Consider the following 21196-nt stretch of genomic DNA (forward strand, 5'->3'; position numbering starts at 1 on the left):
AATTGAAAGGGTAGAAAAGTCAAAAAAGAAGAAAGTCAAAATTTCCAGTCACAAACATTGCATACTAAAGGGACATTTTGGGAGACACTCAGCACCTGTGACCTCACATCCTATGGGTGATTTTCATAAAGGTTTCAGGGGTTTGCATTCTCTTTTGGCAAATTTCTTCATACTATTTTGGAATAATGCTTCTTCTTGGAGTTGGCTCCCAGTTGGCTGGAAGCATGCTCATAAAAAATATCCAATTGATATAGACACCAATTTGTATGTAAGTAATCAGGCCCCCTAAAAACAGCTGAAAAGCTAAAGGAAACATTTATATTAGGTAAATAACAAGCAATACTCAAGAAAGAATAACTTCTTTTGGGGGGTTGGTCACGCACGGTGTTGGCAGCTGTATTATAGAATTGTGTTTGGTCTGCTGCAAAGAGTAATACCAATTAATAATGGATGAGAAATCCCTTTGTCTCCTGCCTTAGAAGACACTGCACAGCTGCCAAGATGGCTGCTCAAGCTCTGCCAGGGAACATGAGAGGAGGCCACAACTTGAAAACTCAAGAATTCCAATAAGGTCACAATGAAATGCAGAGGGGCAGCTCTGATTTCATCAGGTGGAACATACACACACACACACACACACACACACACACTACTTATGATGTCAGCCAGTGCAAATTTAATAAATTTCTAAAGATCTTGGCATCAGACAGATTTCATCACATTTTATGGACAGCAGGACTTGAGCCCCAGACGCACCACTCAGGGTTACATTATGAGTTCAGGCATATGTCATTGAGCCATATAAAGCAGCAGCTAAAAGCCACATAGCGATTTATAAAAAGGTATGCCCACTTGCTGTGTAAAAGGATCTTACCTCTCTTTTGGTAAAGTAACAGTTTAGAAATACTTTTCAATGATTTTTTTCCCAAGAGTCTGTCAAAGGAACACATTGCTGTGGTATCAGGGGTCACTGTTCTACCCTAAAGCTATTATTCCCTAACAGCTCCTCTGGGGCCCTGAAGAAAAATAAGGAGTAGTGTGCAGTTCAAAGCCCTCCAACCCAATTTACACCAGTGGGCACCCCTGATGACCACCTCTGCCAAGTCTTTAATTGGTTTGGAAATAGAACTCCCATTCTTCAACCTATGGCACTCATCCTTCCTGAAGAAGCCAGAAAGTCCTGGCAAGGGAGCCACGTGAGGAAGACAACATTGGCCTCACTGCTGCCCATATGCTGTCCCATCCTGGGATCACTGTGTGCACACATGTGCACACTCACACAGGCAGGCAGACTCGCCGAGGACCCACGCAGCATGCATAGGTTCATCAGGCAGAAATAAGCCAAAACCCATCAGGAAGTAAATGTGCTACAGATCAGCACTTCCTAGCTTTTCCTGTTCCACCATCATTTGATTTATTTCCCCTGAAGGACTGTGCATATCCCTTGCTTTCTTCATACCAAACAGTGGCTATATAACAACTGCACTTAACAGAACTCGTATGCATCGAGCACTGTGCAGAGTTCTTTGTTGTGAAATCTCAGGGGTGAGGTGGTTTCACAGGCATCTCACTTGTCCCAAATCCAATGGCCATTTCTCTCTCAACATTTTTTGTTAGTTTTGTTTTTTGGGTACAGAGCTGAGGACTGAATTCAGGACTTAGCAAGAATTAGACAAGCACTTTGCCACTTAACTACACCCCCAACCCTTCTTTAAATTCTGAGACAGAGTCTTGCTAAATTGCTCAAGCTGGCTTTGAACTTGTAGTCTTTCTGTCTCAGTCTTCCAAGTAGCTGGGATGATAGACCTACACTAGCCTGGCCCTCCTCAACTTGTCTGACCTCTGGGCAGCATCTGATACTGGTAACCACTGTTGTACCTTCCCAGAGCTCACTCTTTGTGTGATTTCTGATATTTTGCCCCCACTTCCCCTCCAACATCTGCTTTTTTCCTGGCACAGCATGGTGTGCATGTATGTATGTTTTTCCATTCCTCAGTTCTTGGTCCTCTTCTTTCTTTCTCCTTATCCATATTCAAAATTTTAGTCATTCTCTCTGTTTGGAGACTCCCCAGATTTCTATCTCTCTTCCTAACTTGCAAGAAGAATTTCAGCTCTCGATTTTTAAGAGATTTCCATATAAATGTTCTGCTAAACCTCCAACTTAACAGGTCTAAGACAGAATTCAGCATCCTCTTTAACCTATCTGTGCCTCTTCTCTAAGTTCTTTTTGTATTCCTGGTACCCAACCTCCAGAAATATGGACCTCACTACCTCCCAGAAGCCTTGACTCCACTGAAGTCCTTCTTGATGGATACATAGTTCTCTTTATTCTGGACTAAACTCTGGCTCCTCTTCCTTTCCTTTCATTGGTTCTACTTCTGGCATCTAGACAAGTCACAAAATTAGACCCATGAACTCAACCCGAGGGATCTAACCCCTCCTGCCTTCCCGCTCTCCCTTCTTCGAGTCCCATAGGCCTGTGGGGGGTGTGCATGGCCACTGTGAGGGAAGTGGCAGCAGGAGGAAGAGCCAGCAGAGCAGAAGGCAAGGGGAGGGCAGATATTTTGGAGGAGGATCAGGCAGAACTGGGCTCCTGAGCTGGAGGTCACGGGGGAGGGAATGGCAGAGAGGAGGAGGATGTGGAGTTCAGTCCTTAAAGAAGACAGATACTAGGGAAGGATTTCTGTACAAGAAGAACAGCCTCACCAACATTAGCATCCATTCCAATGCTGGAATTAGAACATTTTACACAAACATAAAAGTTCTGAATCATGATTGAAAAAGAACGCTGAAGATGTTAGTTCTGATTATTCTTGTTAAAGCCAATCCTTTCAGAACAGACCTCACCTTGTACCATGCATGTTCCCAGCTCAGGAGGTGGACATAGAGCTGGCGGGCACAAAGCTCCTTTCTGAATAAGCCTGTTAAGCCTCAGAAAGAGTTAAGTGTGAATACATCTGTAGTGCAAAGGGAGACAGTCCTGGTTGAGAGGGAATTTGGCATTTCGTAAGCATAATTAATGAAAATTCCCCAACTCTGAATTTAGCAACAAAGGCCCATCTTAGAATTCTCTTCTTCTAAACAATTCTCTGTTGGATTCAGTACTTTGTAGTTAATATTACCTTGACAATCAGAGAAGCTATAATACATTAATGAAACCTAGCCCGGAAAATCAGATTACAGCTTTATTAACAGTTTCATAATTGAAGAATCTTTGTACCATCGAAGGTCTCATCTCTAGATATGTAAGAATCCTCTGTTTATGCACACCCCTGGACCAATCAAACAACAGTCATCACTAATAAAGGTTTATTTAATTCTCACAGTAAAATTTTAATATCACCAGCAGCCTGGGGAAGCTTTAGCAAGTGGATTTGCTTGACATCAGATCGTTTCTATTCTGCTAGTCCCAATACTTCTTAATCTTTAATATCAAGGCAATTAAAATTAATGGCCACTCATCCGAAGCTACTGTGGGCAGTGTTTCCTTGACATCAATTGTTTGATGGGATTACCTAGAGGTTAAACTAACAAGCAAGGTTTAATTGGAGGCAATGAAAGAAGCAGTGATCATACGTTATGTTTAACCTGCAAAACCACATCTAAATGAATATCTAGAAATGTTAAACTATTTCTCAAATTAAAATATGCACGTCACATTCTGATATCAGATTTGGGTATTGCAGCTATTAGACTACACTGCTGCAACTGAGATCAGTGTAATTAATGGATACTTAAATTCAAGAATTGTTTTTGCACTTTTAAAAAACAGATGGATACAATTATTTGCAAAAGAACTCCTCTGCTGACTCAGTGGGAAGCACCACAAGCTGCAGAACCCATTGGCCCCTCCTATAGAGTGCTCATGGCAGCCAGGCTAGAGCACTGGGCACTAAGGAGAGCAGGGCTTGCTCCATTTCTGAACTGGAATGGTCTGTACATTGGTCCCAGAACAGAAACACAGGCAGGAAATTGGTACAGGGAAAAGGAATTCCTTGTCCTGTGCAGCAGGACACGCATCAAGGATTCATGACTCTGGATTGTGCTGAAGGCAAAGGGCCAGGCAAGAATTTTAAGATCAATTAAAAATGAGAATAAAAGCATAAGTACTCTCTTTCTTCTCCTGATGTTCATTGTTATCAGCCCCAGATTGTGCCTGGGGTAATCAGGGGAGTGAGCAATAACATTTTGTGGGCTGTTGATTTTCTGGAACTTTTGTGTAAAGCCAGAAGTGGCCTGAAAGGCTTCTGATCTCTTCCACACAATGTGGCCATGCATGTTCCCCCCACCTGAGTCCTGCAGATTGCCCATGATTTTTTTTTTTTTTTAAGAGAGAGAGAGAATTTTTTAATATTTATTTTTTAGTTTTCGGTGAACACAACATCTTTATTTTTATGTGGTACTCAAGATCGTACCAGCGCCCTGCGCATGCCAGGCAAGCGCGCTACCACTCGAGCCACATTCCTAGCCCTTGTCCATGATTTTTAAAAGTAAAAATGTTTTCAGTCTGGGAGTGTAGCTCAGCGGCAGAACATGTGTTTGGCATGTACAAAGCCCTAGGTTCCATCCTCAGCACTAAAAATAGATAAAATAAAAAATAAAATATTTTCCACATAATAATAACTAGACTTACCTTTTGGATAGCTTTTTCACTTTTTTCAGAAAGCTTTATTCTTCCTACCACTCTGAGGTAGACAAGTCAATACCACATAATAACTAAGAGTTTGGGCTCAGTCTGGTTTCAAATCCATAGTCTGCCATTTACCAAGCTGAGTGACTACATACAGGTTATTCTGATCATTTCAGTCTTCTTTCATATGAGAATCATAACAGCAGCAGCATATCTTCCCCACAGAGGTGCTGGGTGTGTTAGTGATCTGGGCACATAGTATTAACTGATCATTATCAGGTAAATAGTATCAGTCATGTATTATCGATGAAGAAACTAGAGAGCCAGACCAAGCACAAGTTGCCCAAAATCACAGAGAAAAGTGTGATGGATCCAGAATTGCATACCAGGACCCCCATCAGCATTTTCTGTTTTGATAATCAGTTTAAAAAATGCTTACTGAGCATCTATTTGGTCAGTACTGCCCTAGGTACTGTGGGAGATTAAAAAAAAAAAAAAAAAAAAGGGGGGGGCTGGGGAGGTGGCTCAAGTGGTAGCGCGCTCGCCTGGCATGCGTGCGGCCCGGGTTCGATCCTCAGCACCACATACCAACAAAGATGTTGTGTCCGCCGAGAACTAAAATAAATAAATAAATAAATAAATAAATAAATAAATAAATAAATAAATAAATAAATAAATAAATAAATTCTCTCGACATAACAGCAATACTAGTCACTCAAAATAATTAGCAAAACTTGCAGGACAATGATGACCTCACACTTAGCTACATGGTAGGACTCCTACATACAACAGAGATTTGGAGGAAGAGAAGTCCCAGACAGCCTGGAAAATCAAAAGAGAATTCCAAGGTAAGGAGGAACTTGAACTGAACCTCAGCTTCAATTCAATTCCATTCAATGGTACTATTATTGATACTCCACATTTCAGAGACAGAAATCTCCATAAGCTATCTCTCCCTGGACCCTCCCAAGATCCCAGAAATGACCATTCTCTTCTCTAACTTAACTTCTTTCCCCCTTCTTAACCTCTAAATCTTCTTTATATGGTGAAAGAGGGAGGAGAAACCATCCTAAAGGAAAAAGCAGAGAACATTAAGGAGCATTTCTGGAAGGGGTGACATCTGAGAGGAAGACAAGGAGTGAGCGTTGTTTCTACTGGGGAAGGTGGGGCAGCAAGAGAGGTGAAGGCACTGATGCCTGGGGATGAGCAGGGCAAAGACACCTGCAGGGCCACTGGGTTCTTGCTGAGAAAGAGAGGGAGGTGGGGGCATGGGAAAGCTTGAAAGGGAGCTCCACAGGTATCTCACATCTCCCCCATTCTGGAGCTAGCTATGTGACTGGTGACAGGAGAGGACAGCTGGAACTGAGCCTGAGGTTCCTGGAAGCACAGTTGGAGATGGGTTCCAGGGAGGCCACCTGAGATGGGTTTGGAGTCTGTACCCTGCTGGAATCCTCCCCTCCAAAATAATTTTGAAAAGTCGCATACCTACCACATAATTTCCCCCCATTGCACATTTTTTAAAGTTGGCATCTATAACTTTTCACTATAAGTTTTAGAATTATGGGGCTGGGGATGTAGCTCAAGTGGTAGCGCGCTCTCCTGGCATGCGTGCGGCCCCGGGTTCGATCCTCAGCACCACATACAAAGATGTTGTATCTGCCAACAACTAAAAAATAAATATTAAAAAAAATTCTCTCTCTCTCTCTCTCTCTCTCCCCTCTCTCACTCTATCTAAAAAAAAAGTTTTAGAATTATAAACAATGTTATTTAGTATATAATAAAAGTTGACATTTTAAAACAAAATGGTAATACTATTCTTTAAAATGTATCCAACCAAATATAAATAGCACATCAATTTTATGCCCACTATCCATTTTAAAAAATATATAAACTCCCTCTTTTATAAGTCTAGAATTTTACACTCTTCTTTTTGTTCTTGAAAGTATATTTCCATTTTATCTCTCTCCCACATTATTCTAATGCAATATACTTTTATGCTCTACAAAAGAAATATATGGAAATTGAAAATTTAAAATTGTTTTTATTTCCTGTAATTATAAGGCTCTGCATGTTTAATATTTCCTTCTGGATTAAGCTATCATTACAATTAGTCTAAAATTGGTCAAAGCAATTCAAATGTTTATTTGATAAATGAAAGTACTTATTTTAAACAATAAATGGAAGGTTTTATCATACAGGTATTTCTTAATAAGAGGAGTAGAGGGCTTACAAAGTATTAAATGAAGGAAATTTTGTTATCAATAATATCTCAGTATTCCTAATGGGGACCCCAGAGGGCCTCACACTTTGGGTCCATAAACTTGGGGTATTGGGTGCGAATATCCCTTTCATAAACTGGGAAAAGGGTAGATGGAAACAGAGAGGGAAAAAAAGACAAGCTACATGAGGCCTCCAGCACAGCAACATTCCAAGGTGCTAGACTACAGGAAGGGGCATGCATCCACCTCAGAGAGGCTGGCCAGTGGGAGCCTTAGACTGCACAGGCCTAGTCCCCTTGGAGAACCTGAGCTCAGTGTGGAGGACCAGTACCCTGGTTTGGAGATTGCTGCCTAAACCAGGCTAACTCCAGTTGTACATTGACTCCTCTGTTAGTACAGCATGGGAGCCCTTTGGACAGGATATGCCTGGAGAACACGTTCCTCAACTGTAAGAACAGGGCTCACTTGGGCAACCACTTCCACAATACAATGACCTTTCACAATTACACAGAGAATAAATATGTTAGCTCCAGGAAATAAAAAACATTCTGATTAAAGAAATAAATCCAAGAGGGGTAGAGTTTACTTATTATTGAGCATTACTTTTCTGAAGAGTACACCAGTGAATAAATACATATGCTTTGCCCAGCATTATTACTAAGAACTTAGCTTGAGGGGGTACAAGGATATCTAACACTGTCCAACAGCAGGAAAAAAAAAAGGAAAGAAAAAAAAAGAAACCCAACATTTATAATACATCTATATACTGAAATATGATCATGATTAAAGATCACATTGAAGATAAATACTATTGATGTTGAGAGGGCACTTGTACCAATTGTGATTATGGCTTACAGTGGGTTTCAAAGTACAGTCATGAATTGCTTCACAATAGAGTCAAGTTCTGAGAAATACCTTGTGAGGTGATTTCTCCATTGTGCATACATCATATAAAAACTAAGCTTTGATGTCACTAGGTAACAGTATCTTCGAGGACCACCATCATTATATATGTCCCATTATTGACTGAAACGTCATTATGCAGTATGTGACTGTACTTTCAATTTTTTGTGTGTTTTCAAGTATCATCCAAATTTTCTTCAGATAAACAAGTATTCATTTTTTTTAATTAGAAAAAAATTTTAATGAATAAAGTAACCAATATGCTTTTCAAAAAAATACATATCACTGAGAAGTCACTTAACAATCTTTATGAGTTTAAGTGCCAGGTTCCACAGTTACAGGAGTGACTAATCCCATCCTTATTCTTTATCTGGAGGACCTTTGGTTGGCAGGTCTGAGAATTCTGGAAATAATTAAAATCAGGCACTTTGTAAATTTCAAGCTATTAATATCTCTTAACAGCTTTGAATTTAAGATAAATTCCATTTTGGGAAAAAACAAAAAAGTTAACCATCTACAATATCTCCATAGCCACTGAAAGTCAATTTATTGATTAGTTTTAATTGTATCTTACATTTACAATTCTATTCTACATTCATTTATCACATTAATGACAACATTAAATAAAAGAGAAAAACTCTCATTTAAAGACTTAAAAGGGGGCTGGTGATGTAGCGTGCTCGCCTGGCATGCGTGCGGCCCGGGTTCGATCCTCAGCATACATACAAACAAAGATGTTGTGTCTGCCGAAAACTAAAAAATAAATATTAAAAATTCTCTCTCTCTGTCTCTCTTAAAAAATAAAATAAAATAAAAATAAAGACTTAAAAGGCAAAAGGATGGAACTTTGCAGTTCACCCCCAGCATTCCTCCCTCACACAACTGGCTTCAGGGAGAGAGAGGATCTGCACTTGTTTGGAGAGGAAGCAGCTGACATGAAAACATCATTATCGAAATTAGCAAACTGAAAATTTATGAAGCACAAATCTTGGAAAAATTTGCCACTGTGTTTCCCTATGTTTACTTGCCACGCACACTTTATGTACTGTGCCTAATTAAATGTAACAGATTAGAAGTGCTGAAATGCTAAGTCGTATAGAGTAGAACATGCCAGCAGATCTACATGGTAAACAACCCTACCTCCACTAAACAATTTCTCCTTAATCTATGTTTTCACCATCATTCTGTGGTTCCATTTTAAATGACAGATGGGTGCCAGATCCTGTTCAAAGTTGATGGTGTTAATAAACTCTAAATTTCATTCCACTCCTCCCCTCCCCTGGGGCACAAGCTCACTAGAGTTTTTGTAAGGAGAGAAGGGCTGGACACACTGTGGATAACTACACTGTGCACATCCCCCAAGAACCTAGAGGGCAATTAGATAAATGAACTTTAGAGCTAACCAGGCTGGCAGGTGAATACCAGCTCTGCAAGTTCCTGCCTATTTCACCTTAAACAATCATGTTATCTAAGGCACATCCTTTCCTGATCTACAAGATGAGGTCATGATATCTAATTTCATGGGGGCTCTTGTGAACATTAAATGAGATGACATGTTAAATTCACCGGACAGTACCTGGGATGTTCCTGGCACCTAATAAATGTTAGCTCTCCATGTTTTTAAACCAGCAACAATAAAACCCTCTAAAGAAAGCCCTTGGTGTACAAGCCATGCTTGCATCCTGCAGTGACTAAAGCCAGGTAACCTTTGTCACAGGATTTTCGGATTCTGGGAGAGCCAGTGCAGAGCACTGGCAGGATAGTGGCAAAGGGAAAGAGGTAACCATGAGAGAAAGGAAAAGGAGGCCTTTCCCCATCTGCCTGAGCATAATGAATTTCCTACCAAAGAAGGATAACACCAAGACCCAGAACACCTCTCTTCCAGCTGAAAGCCAACTTTTGGAACACAATCTGGTTCCAATGGGAGAACTGACCAAATCAAAATTCCATTTCCATAGTATTTGAAATAATTTAAAACAGATTCACTTGTCAAGTACAGTATTTTTTTATTTGAGGCCATGAAAAATTTTATTGCTATAATGTGCTGACATCCTTACAGTTTGGCTTTGCCCTTTCTACTCTATGCATGATGGACTGATAACTGCTGGTGACATTCACAAAGAGGTTCATCTGCGAAAGTATATAAAACGTCAGCCTTGCGGCCACAGCACATACAAAATGGATGACACCACTCATCTCCCTAAAACACGTGCTGAGAGCTGGTTCTAAATGACCACAGACAATGTTGACAGTTGAAGATTTTTTTTTTCCTTTAGGATTATTTCTTTCATTAAAAAAATAAAACCGAGTTAGGTAAACAAATCCTGCACTTATCTTTACTATTTCCTTCCTACTACTTTTTAATTTTTGCTTCATTTAATGTCCATATCATCTAGAAATGAACCCTTATCTATGATTTTCAGTCTTCTGTGTCTGAAATATATTTATATAGATATGTATATATTCATACATACACCATACATATATATACATGTATATACGCATATACACATATTTACAGCTATACGTTTTTTAAAAATATTTTGTTTTAGTATTTTATTTTTATGTGGTGCTGAGGATCGAACACAGCACCCTACACATGCTAGGCGAGTACTTGACCGCTGAGCCACAACCCCACCCCCTACAGCTATACATTTTTAAGAACAGTTTTAGCTGTATTCGTTGAAGATTTTTTCTAAATATTTTTTTAGTTGTTGATGATTCTTCATTTTATTTGCTTATTTATATTGGTGCTGGGAATCGAACGCAGTGCCTCACGTGTACAAGGCAAGCACTCTATCACTGAGCTACAACTCCAGCCCCTCTAAGAGCTTTTAATAGACTACATTTTCATTATCATTCAGTTAAAATATTTTCCAATTTCTACTGTGGGTTCTTCATTAACCCAGGTGTCACTAAACATATTATTTAATTTCCAAACATACGGAAATTTTCAACTTATCTTTTTAATTATTGATTTCTAGTTTAATTCTACTTAAGTCAGAAATACACTCTAGTCAAAAAGAAAAGTTTATTCTGCAATTGTTGGATGTAGTTTTCTATGTATGTCCATTAAGCCTAATTTGCTAATGTTGGCATCAAATTTTTTATATTTGTGTTACTCGAAATGTGGTCCAAATACTAATATGGCATCAATACTAATCTGAATGCTACAAAGTTTCAGGGCCAGTACAGATCCTTTGAATCAAAACCTGTGGAAATGGACTCTGAAATTTACATTCTAACAAATCTCCAGATCATTCTCATGTATGCTAAATTTTAAAAGGCACTGTTTTGTGTCCTTATTTATATGTGTCTGCTTATTCAGTTATAACACAGTGTGAAAATGTCCTATTGTGATTTGGGATTTGTCAATTTTTTCTTTAAAATTCTTTAACTTTTTGCCAAATGCTATTTGAGCTTGTGTAATTAGATGCCTACAAATGCAGAACTGCCATATTATCTTTACTTGGTATTCATCTTTATCTATAGTAAAACTTCTTGTCTTGGAGTGTTTTATTTTGTTTTTTAACCTATTATTTGCTTTTGCGCTGAGGTATGTTACATTCTTTCAGAGTTGTTCTTTTTGTGACCTTTTATCTTAAGCATGTCTCTTAGAGAACACATAATTAAGTTTTATTTCTATACCCTATTTGTATTTTCTATTAGGGTATTCAATATATTGATTTGATATGATTTCATACTGATATCTTTAGATATAAACCTATCATTTTACTAAGTGCTTTCTATCTGTACCATTTACCATGCACTTTTTCTCTCCTTTCTTGCCTTCTTTTAGATTGCTTATTTTAAAAACTTGCTCCATGTTTCCCATGTTATTGGTTTGGAAGTTATATAGTCTTTTAGTATTCTTTAAGTGACTATCCTAGAAATTACATATTCTTGATTAAAGTTTAACATTAATTGGCACTTTTCCTAGAAAATGCCAGAGCCTTAAAATACTCTCCTCATAACTTGCAAGATGTTACTGTTGTACACTTTATTATACACACAGCTAAAAATGTTAAGACATGATTAGTTATTTTAAGCAATCAATATTTATTTAGATTCACATACTTATTTACCCTCTTCTTGGCTTCTTCACTCCTTCCCCCATCTCCTTCTCTCTATCTGGAATCTTTTTACTCCTGTATGAAGAACACCTCTTTTTATATTTCCTTTAGAGAAAAAAAAATGGGACAAATTCTTTCAATTTTTAATGAAAATGTTTTTATTTCACTTCTACTATCAAATAATATTTCTGGCAGGTACAGAATTCTAGGCTGACACTGACTTTAATTCATTTCTTTAAAGACAACACTACTATATCTTCATTGTTTTGGTTAAGAAAGTAGTGGTCAGTCTAACTTGCTTTTTTGAAGGCAATCTTATATTTCCCTCTGGCTGCTCTTGTTTTGCCTGTCATTTCATTAGTGTGGATTCTTACTTATTTCTTTTGTTTGGGGTATAGTTCTTGATGAATTTAGATCTTGGAATCTGCTATCAGTTTTGGAAAGTTTTCATCTATTACACACACAATATTGTTCTGACCTACTCTCACATTTGCTTCTGGAACTAAATTACACTTAAAGACATTTTTTAAAAACTGTGTCCTCTATGTCTCTTACTTTCCCTTTTGATTTTCCCATCCTGTTATCTCTTTAGTTTTCACAGGATCTTTTTTTGTATTAGGACTGCTATATCCCCAATTCTTCTTCTTCTTTTTTAAATTTTAATTTTGTGACAGGGTCCTGCTAAGTTGCTAAGGCTGGCTTCAAACTTGCAATCCTCCTGCCTCAGCCTCCTGAATCAATGGGATGACAGGCATGCACTGCCATACCTGGCTACAATGATTATTTTCTCATGACCCACCTTCCAGTTCACTAATTCTCCTTTCAGCTATGTTTAATCAACCCATCCACTGGCTTCTTTCCTTTTTTTTTTCCAGTTGTAGATAAACACAACACCTTTATTTTATTTTATTTTATTTATTACTTATGTGATCCTGAGGATCAAACCAGTACCTCACACATGCTAGGCAAGGACTCTACCACTGAGCTACAATCCCAGACTCCTGGTTTCTTAATAATGGTAATTAGATTTGAAGTTCTAAAATTTTCATTTGATCATTTTTTATAGTTTCCAGTTCTGTGAAAAATTCTCCAGTTTGCCCTTTTTCCCCCTCTTGGATATACTAAACATAGTTATTTTACAATCCTTACCATATATTTTTTTTTAAATTTTATGTATCTCTTTGGGTCTATTTCTATTGTCTGTAATTTCTGCACATGCATCCTTTCCCCCTGATTATGTGCTCAATGTTGTGTTTGCTTTGTTTGTGGAAATCTAGGCTAAAGTTACGTGTGTGTGTGCGTGCGCGCGTATGTGGTGCTGGGGATTGATCAGGGCCTTGTGCATTTGAGGCAAGCATTCTACCAACTGAGCTATATCCCCAGCCCCAACTAATGCAACTTTTCTTAAAAAAAAAAGAAAGAAGAAAGAAAGAAAGAAAGAAAGAAAGAAAGAAAGGAAGGAAAAACAACAACAAACTTATACTTGGCTTGTCCAGGTTACTCTGAATAATAGCAATCCAATTTTAATACCTGAGGTATTCTGGGAGCTGGAGGTGCACCTCAGTGATAGAGCACATACTGACCATACACGAGGCCCCAGTTTCAATACCTACTCCAAAAAAAGAATGAAGATACTTTAAAGCAGAAGTCTCTCTTAGGGTCTTCTTCCATTGTACTATTGCTACTAAGATGGAGTTTTAGTAGTCTAAATATTAATCCAAAGCAAGGGGAATGATGTCTCCTCCTTGGTAGGACCTAAGCATTATTCTCACCCTCTCAGCCCTGCAAAGTTGCCAAAAGCACTGCTTAACCTCTCAGCTTCTTAGCCATACTCTCAGAGCTGACAAATAACTCAGGTAAAATCAGTTTTCCCCAGCTTTATGTTCTCATCTGCAAATTTCTTGGCAATTTCATCCATTTCCAAGGCCAAAAATATGAACTTAAGTGGATGACCCACAAACTACATCTTTAACCTTGACCTTCCTTCTGAGTTGTATTTCTAAACGGAACATTTCCCATGCTAAAGATAACGGAAATCTGGCATAATCATCAAACTTTAATATCCCCTGCAATTGGATAATAATATCAGCATCTTCAATGAAAACCTCAGCTTTCTTCTATCACTCTTTCCTCCCCACATCCAACCCAACTATTTACCCTGTCTCCAAATTACAGTCTTACCTCCAAAGTACTGTTCAAATCCATTCCTCACTTGTATTTTCAGTAGCTTAATGTGAATTCTTTTTTTTAATATTTATTTTTTAGTTGTAGTTACACACGATACCTTTATCTTATTTACTTTTATGTGGTACTGAGGATTGAACCCAGGGCCTCACATGTGCTAGGCAAGTGCTATATCACTAAGCCACAACCCCAGCCCCCTTAATGTGAATTCTTACCACCCCTTGTGTGAATTATGATAATAACCTATTTTTTTCTTGTCCTAATTCTAGAGGTTTCTCCTTCAAACTGATCTTATACATCAGTGCTAGATTATCTTTCATAAATCTGATCAGATACCCCCACTTCAGAAATCTTTTTCCTCTTTATTTTACAGGCACTTATATAATACATATATAATAATCATTGTTTTTTTTACAGTAATTATAAGGTGATTCTATAACATATAGCATCACAGCAAGAATAATATACTACATGCTAATTTAAAATATACAAGCACATTCATATACATAAAATGAATATAATCCTTTCTTCAAAAGGATATAAGCTCCAAAAGGGCAGGATCTCTGGTGTATTCATTATTACAATGTTGTCCCAATGACTTTGAAGATACTAGGTGAGTGAATGTTGTTGAATAAATTAACTAATGAACATAAAATAGCCATTTACACTGCTCAGCATCATAACTACAGACATACATCTAAATTGCTCAACTTCATAACTGCAGACACCTAAACTGCAAAACCTCAAAATATCAGACCCTCTTCAATCAGCCTCAATCTTGACCTTTCAGCATTATGTCCTGCTATCTAAATCATTTGCTCAACATTCATCAGACACTTCTAGGAATTAAAAATATAGAGCTGTTTAAAACAAAACTTCTGACCAATGCAGTTCTGACCATTTATCAGGGAAATAGCATTAAACAATTCATTTTTCAGAATTACAATCCTGTTAAGTGGTATGAAGCAAAGGAAGTTATGAGAATATAAAACAGAAAATACACACTGAGAATATCAAGGAAAGCTTTCTTAAAGAATGAACATCTGAAGTGAGTTTTGAAGGAGCACAAATTAGTAAAATGTTCAAGCGTAGTGGGGCAAGGATAGAATTCCAAGCAGGAGAAACAGCACAATCATTATATCTTTTATTTACTCTTATGGGGGCTCCACTAGGCATTTACATGTATTTCATTGAAATGTCCACAATCCTATGATATGCCATTTTTTATCCAAATCATTCATGAGAGGAGAGGAAGCAGAGTGAGGTAAAATGACCTGCCCAAGGCCACAGAGCCAACTGACTAGGAAGGAGCTGGGGTTTGAGTTTGGCTGATCTTAGACTTCCCTCAATTCTTTTTTTTTTTAATATTTATTTTTTAGTTGTAGTTCGACACAATACCTTTATTTTATTCATTTATTTTTATGTGGTGCTGAAGATCAAACCCAGGGATCTTGCACGCGCAAGGCGAGCACCCTACCCCTGAGCCACAACCCGAGCCCAGACTTTCTCAATTCTTGACATGATCTTCCACATAACCAGCCAGGCTCCACTGTTCCAAGACTGTCTTCCTAATACATTTCTTTTGCTAAGTATAGCTTTCTTCCTCAATTTTTTTTTCTATCACAGTCTTAAATGTATCCTTCTCTGGCTTATACACATGTCATTTTCCTAGAGGGCCTTTCCTAATCTGATCAGAACAGGCATGGTGGCACAGGCCTATAATTCCAGCAACTTGAAAAAAGCCAAGGCAGGAAGATCTCAAGTTCAAGGCCAGCCACAGCAACTTAACAAGGCCTAAGCAACTTAGTGAGACCTGTCTCAAAATAAATAATAAAAAGGGCTTGGGATGTAGCAGAGTGGTAAAGGACCTCTGGGTCCTGAGTTCAATTCCAAGTACCCAAAAAAGAGAAAAGAAAAAAAAAAACCAATGTGCTTTATACACAACTGACAGAAGAGTCAGGAAAGGAGAAGAGAGGCCAATAGAAAAGGAAGAAAGCAAAGCCCAAGAGTATCTCTGGAGAAGGTTCCTGGGTAAGAAAATCGAGGAATCAACAGAAGTGGGAAGCCAGGATGCTAGAGTATGGAGCCTTTTCTGGTCTGGAGTCTTAGAACATTATCTGCTGTGGTTTTCCTACACTCTGCCCACATTTTTGTAAACAGTCACTTCATTAAACTCTCCTCAAATTATTCTAATTTGAGCATACCATCTGTTTTCTGTTGGGACCCTGACTTATAGATTAGCCTATTGGCCTGACATGCCTGGCAGAAGCAAGTCAATGGAAAGGTGAGATGCAGCAAAGAGAGGCAGGCACAAAGAGGGACTGGGGAATACTCATTTGGAGAAAGAAGAGAAGGACCAGGAAAAAAAAAAAGGCGAAGGAAGCAGAAACTGGAGGGCTCCCAGTTCTGATGAAGACTTCTGCTAGGTACATGAAAACTCAAAGAACATAAGTGGATGGGCTGAGGATGTAGCTGAGGGGTACGGCGCTTGCCTAGCCATATGAGAGGCCCTGATTTGATCCCCAGAACCACAGAAAAACAAACAATGCAAACATCAATAAACCCACTAAATCTAAAGTGAAAATAGTCTCTTTATCCCTGGATTAGGTATCAAATCAAATGAGTGCTAGAGATTCCCTCAGAAAAGTTCATTCTAAAATAAACATGCCTGCGGTTACTGGAGCAAACTTGAAGAGCATGCTCATAGCCACCTGCTTGTTTAAGGAGAATTCCGCCTACCCCCCAAGTTTCCCCTGCTTTCAGCCCTCCAGTGTGCCTGACCTGCATTTGGTGCTATAGCACGTTACTTTTATTTGGCGGGGGGGGGGGGGGGGGGTACTAGGGATTGAACCCAGAGGCACTTAACCACTAAACCACATCCCCAGCCCCACTCCCCCTTTGTTTTAGAGACAGGGCCTGGCTAAATTGCTGAGGCTGGCTTTGAACTTGTGAACCTCCTGCCTCAGCCTCCAGAGCTGCTGGGATTACAGGCCTGCACCATAGCATCTGCTAGCTCTCACTCTTTTACAACCCACTCCTTTACTTTTTGCACACTGTTTAATGGCACTCCACCTCCACTAGGACACACCGTGGGAGATTTGAGAACAGAGGGTCTTAGTCTTCCTTGGAGACAGCTTGCCATTCTCCTTTCACTTGTCTCTGGTTTACCTACTGCACCCAACTAGGAATCCACTTCTGCTCTTCTGCCAAAGTAACAGGGAAGGCCTTTACGGACAGCTGAACAGAATACTGTAATTTGATAGTCATCTCTCTTTTTTCCCCCCTCTTCTAATTATTATTTTAACGGGCTTCTTCTTATTTTAATAGATTTTTTTTTAATAAAGAAATCTTACTTACAAATTTTAATTAGCTTACAGAATATTCACTGCTTTGGAATAAGTGGTTTAATGAGTGAGGAGACCTCAGACTACTAACTAGCCTAGAATCTCTACAGTAGCTTAGGGGGAAAATGATGCAGCCCTAGTGACACAGCCCAGGCCTATGCCTCACAACAGGACTCTGCAGCCTAGACCCTGGAGAGGATGAATCACATCAACTCTTGTGGGGTGGGGTGGGGTGGGGTGGAAGAAAATCCAATTTCTCCCTTTTTGTCAAGACTCTATATAAGAACCATGCAGATCCACCACTCACTAAGGCATTAACCCTTGTCCAATCACTTCTGTAAATTTCAGTTCCCTCATCTGCAAAGCCACATCATAACCTTTTCATCATAATCCAGTTTTCACACTGGATTGTGATAAAGGCAGGCCCTGTGCACCAGTATAAAGGGTCTAAACAATGTTAGCTGAATGAATGAATGAATGAATGAATGAATGAACGAATGAATCTTGATGCTGTGACTTTAACTTCTACCACTTAGGTTCTCACCTGTTAAAAAATAATAATAATCTTTTTTTCCCACAGTACTTTTCAGTTATAATATCGATGAAGAAAAGGTTAACATTTTTCATTCTAAAAACACCTAGCAGAAAAGGTAAGGCTAGAGTCATTCAAATTCAAAATTGGAATCAGGAGAACAATGGAGTTTCTTGTGGCTTAGTAACTTGAATAATCAATGCAAGTTAGCGCTATTCCAAAAAGTAAAAGCATATTAATAACTGCTTCACTAATTAAGAATATGTGACAATTTAAGTATGACTCTCAGTGCACATGAAATTTAAAATAATTTCTTCTTTTGTGAACCTTCAGGTTGTTATGTAAAAGGGGAATTCCAATTTACTCTATCAAACTGAGCCCAGCATATATTTCTATATTTAAGGAAATGTATTTATAGTATATTATCACAAATTAGTGTAAGACCGGTATAACTTATACAATTTTCACTTACCCATGCCTACTTATAGTTATACATTTTGTGAACTTGAAAAACTGTAGTATATATTAACTCAATATGTCTAAAACCAAACTCCTGATCTTTCCTCCCCAAATCGACTCCTTCCAAATCCTTCTTCATCACACTTAATATTAACTCTTTCCTACCACCACTCAGGTCAAAAACACTAGTGTAATCCCTGTCTACATCCAAGTATCAGTAAACTCTCTCAGCTGTACTTTCACAACATACCAGAATCCAGCCACATCTAATCACCTCTGCCACTAATACTGTGGTCCATGCCACCATCATCTGCTCAGATTATACAACCAAAAGATAACTGGTATCTCTGCCTTCACCGCCCACCCCCACCAAAGGTCTACTGCCAACATACACATAGTGGTGTATATAAATTCCTTAGTTTACATACAAAACTAAAATACTCATATATATGTGAAGGGACTATATATCACATTTTCTTTTTAAAACATATTATATATATAAAAGTATATACATAAGTATAGAGTGTGATGAATTTTCATAAGTGAATACACCTGTAAAACCAACAGTTGGATCAAGAAATATTCCTCCTCCTTGTAATCACTATTCCCTCAAAGGTAACTACAACCTGACTTCTAACATCTAAGGCTAATTTTGCCTATTTTTGAATATTTTACAAATGAAATCATGATTTCTTCAGCACCAAGCTATTACTTGTGGTTGTGGTTCACTTGTTCTTGTTAAAAAAAATCCCAAATATTCATAATAATCATAATTCACTTGTAAATATGGTATATTTATTACTGAGGACATGCCTGTGCACATTTTTTGGTGAACACTATACACAATTCTATTATGTAAGACAAAAGTTTTGCCTCTTTAATTTCACTGATGCTACTTTTATCCCTAGCACAGTATCTTGCACATTATAGGTATTACAATATAACTATTTGTTTAAAAAAATAAAGATACACTTTTAAAATTTAATAAGTATTTGTTAGCAAGTAATGGAACTAATCTTTTAACACTTCTCTTATTAAATCTAAAAACTGACATAAGGCTTCCTTAACTGAGTTCATAAAAACGGCATCATACTACATGTTCTGCAATCTGCATTTTTCATTCAACATCATGTTTCTAGAGTTCACTAGAATTGATGCATTCAGCTACAGATCATTCTTTCAGTGCTGTAGAATGCTCCATTGTGGGATTATTGCAGTGTATTTATCCATTTTTCTAATCATTGGACAATTGTTTCAAGTTTCTACCATTTCAAACAATGTTACTATGAATGCTCTTTCTAGTGTCTTGATATACAAAGACAAGAGTGTCTAAGGTTGAATGACATGTACATGTTCAAATTTATAAGACAATGCCAAGAACTTTCCAAAGTGCTAAACAATGCACATTCTTGCTGCTGCACAGTCTTGGCAACCCTTGCTATGGTTAGACTTACAAAATTTTGCCAATCTAGAAGATGTCAAATGCTACTTAATTGCAGTTTTTAAATCACATTTTCCTGATTACTAACAAAAATGAGGATCTTTTCATATAATTTTCCATTCACATACCTTCTTTGGAAATCATGGTTCAAGGCTGTTAAAGTTTGTATAAGAGATGTCCCCTGAAAGCTCATGTATGAAACAGTGCAGGAACAGTCAGAGGTAAAATGATTAGATCATCAGAGCTGTGACCCCATGAGTGGATTAGGGTGATGGATTAATAATTTGAAAGGACTACTATATTGGGTGGCAACTGTAGACAGCTAGGGTGTGGATGGAGGAAGTAGGTCACTGGGGCACACATTGGGGTTTATATTTTGTCCCTGGTGTCTCATTCTCTCTATATGCTCCTCAGTTGCCATGAGCTAATTAGCTTTCCCCAAGTTTACCTTTCTGCCGTGACGTTCCACCATCATCTCAGGCTCAGAGCTATGGAGCTGGCAGAACATGGAATGAGTCTCTGCAGCTGTGAACCCCAAATAAACATTTCCTCCTCTAACTTGTTCTTGTCAGGTATTTTGGTCACAGCAACTCATAGCTGACTAACACAAAGTCTTTCTCCTATTTTTCAAAAGGGTTGTCTTTGGATGGGGCATTACTGGGGATGATGTTCTTCATCTTTTTCTTATTAATTTATAGGAGTTCCTCATATATGTTAGATGATTTTAATCCTGTTGTTTATATTAGAGATATCTTCTTGCAGTTAATGAGTATATTCACATTTTAAAATATTTATTAGAAAATAATTTCAAACCTGCACAAAAGGTTCCAATAAAAATAATACAAAGAACAGCTGTGTATGCCCTTCACTCAGATTCACCCATTCTTAACATTTTTGCCTCATTTATTTTATCTCTGCGTATTCATGCACTATGTGTAATGTATGTGTGCTTATAAAGATACACATACATATACACATATACACATTTATTTTTCCTAAAACTTTAAGGGTAAGTTATATACAACATGTCCCATTACCTCTAAGTCAGTCAGCAGATAGTTCCTAAGCCTACAGATATTCTCCCACATAACCATAATACAATTATCAATTACAATTTACTTCACTAAATTTAATCCCAAAATGTCTGACATGGCATTTTCCCTCTTCCAGTACAGGATCCAATCTGGGGTCAGGTATTGAACTGAGCTGTTATCACTTCAGCCTGTTTTAATCTGGAACATCTTCATGGCCCCTGTATGCCATTTTTGGAGAATGCCCCTCTCAGCTTTCTTCCTCAATACAACATTCTTCACTCTGGGCTTGTGTGATTTTTCTACTGGTTATATTTAGGTTACATTTTTGGGTGGAACACTGCACCGAAGTCTACCTGCCCCTCACTGGTGATGCTGAT

General features: G+C 38.2%; 1 protein-coding gene across 6 annotated transcripts in view; it reads right to left on the reverse strand.

The window, feature by feature from the left end:
• The window catches only part of PBX3 (PBX homeobox 3), a 208859-nt gene that overhangs the window by 7169 nt on the left and 180494 nt on the right, over nt 1-21196 (reverse strand). The gene's annotated exons all lie outside the window — the stretch shown is intronic.

The sequence above is a fragment of the Spermophilus citellus genome (assembly GCF_964194105.1).
Source record: "Spermophilus citellus genome assembly, chromosome: 2".
In the NCBI taxonomy this organism is placed as follows: Eukaryota; Metazoa; Chordata; class Mammalia; order Rodentia; family Sciuridae; genus Spermophilus; species Spermophilus citellus.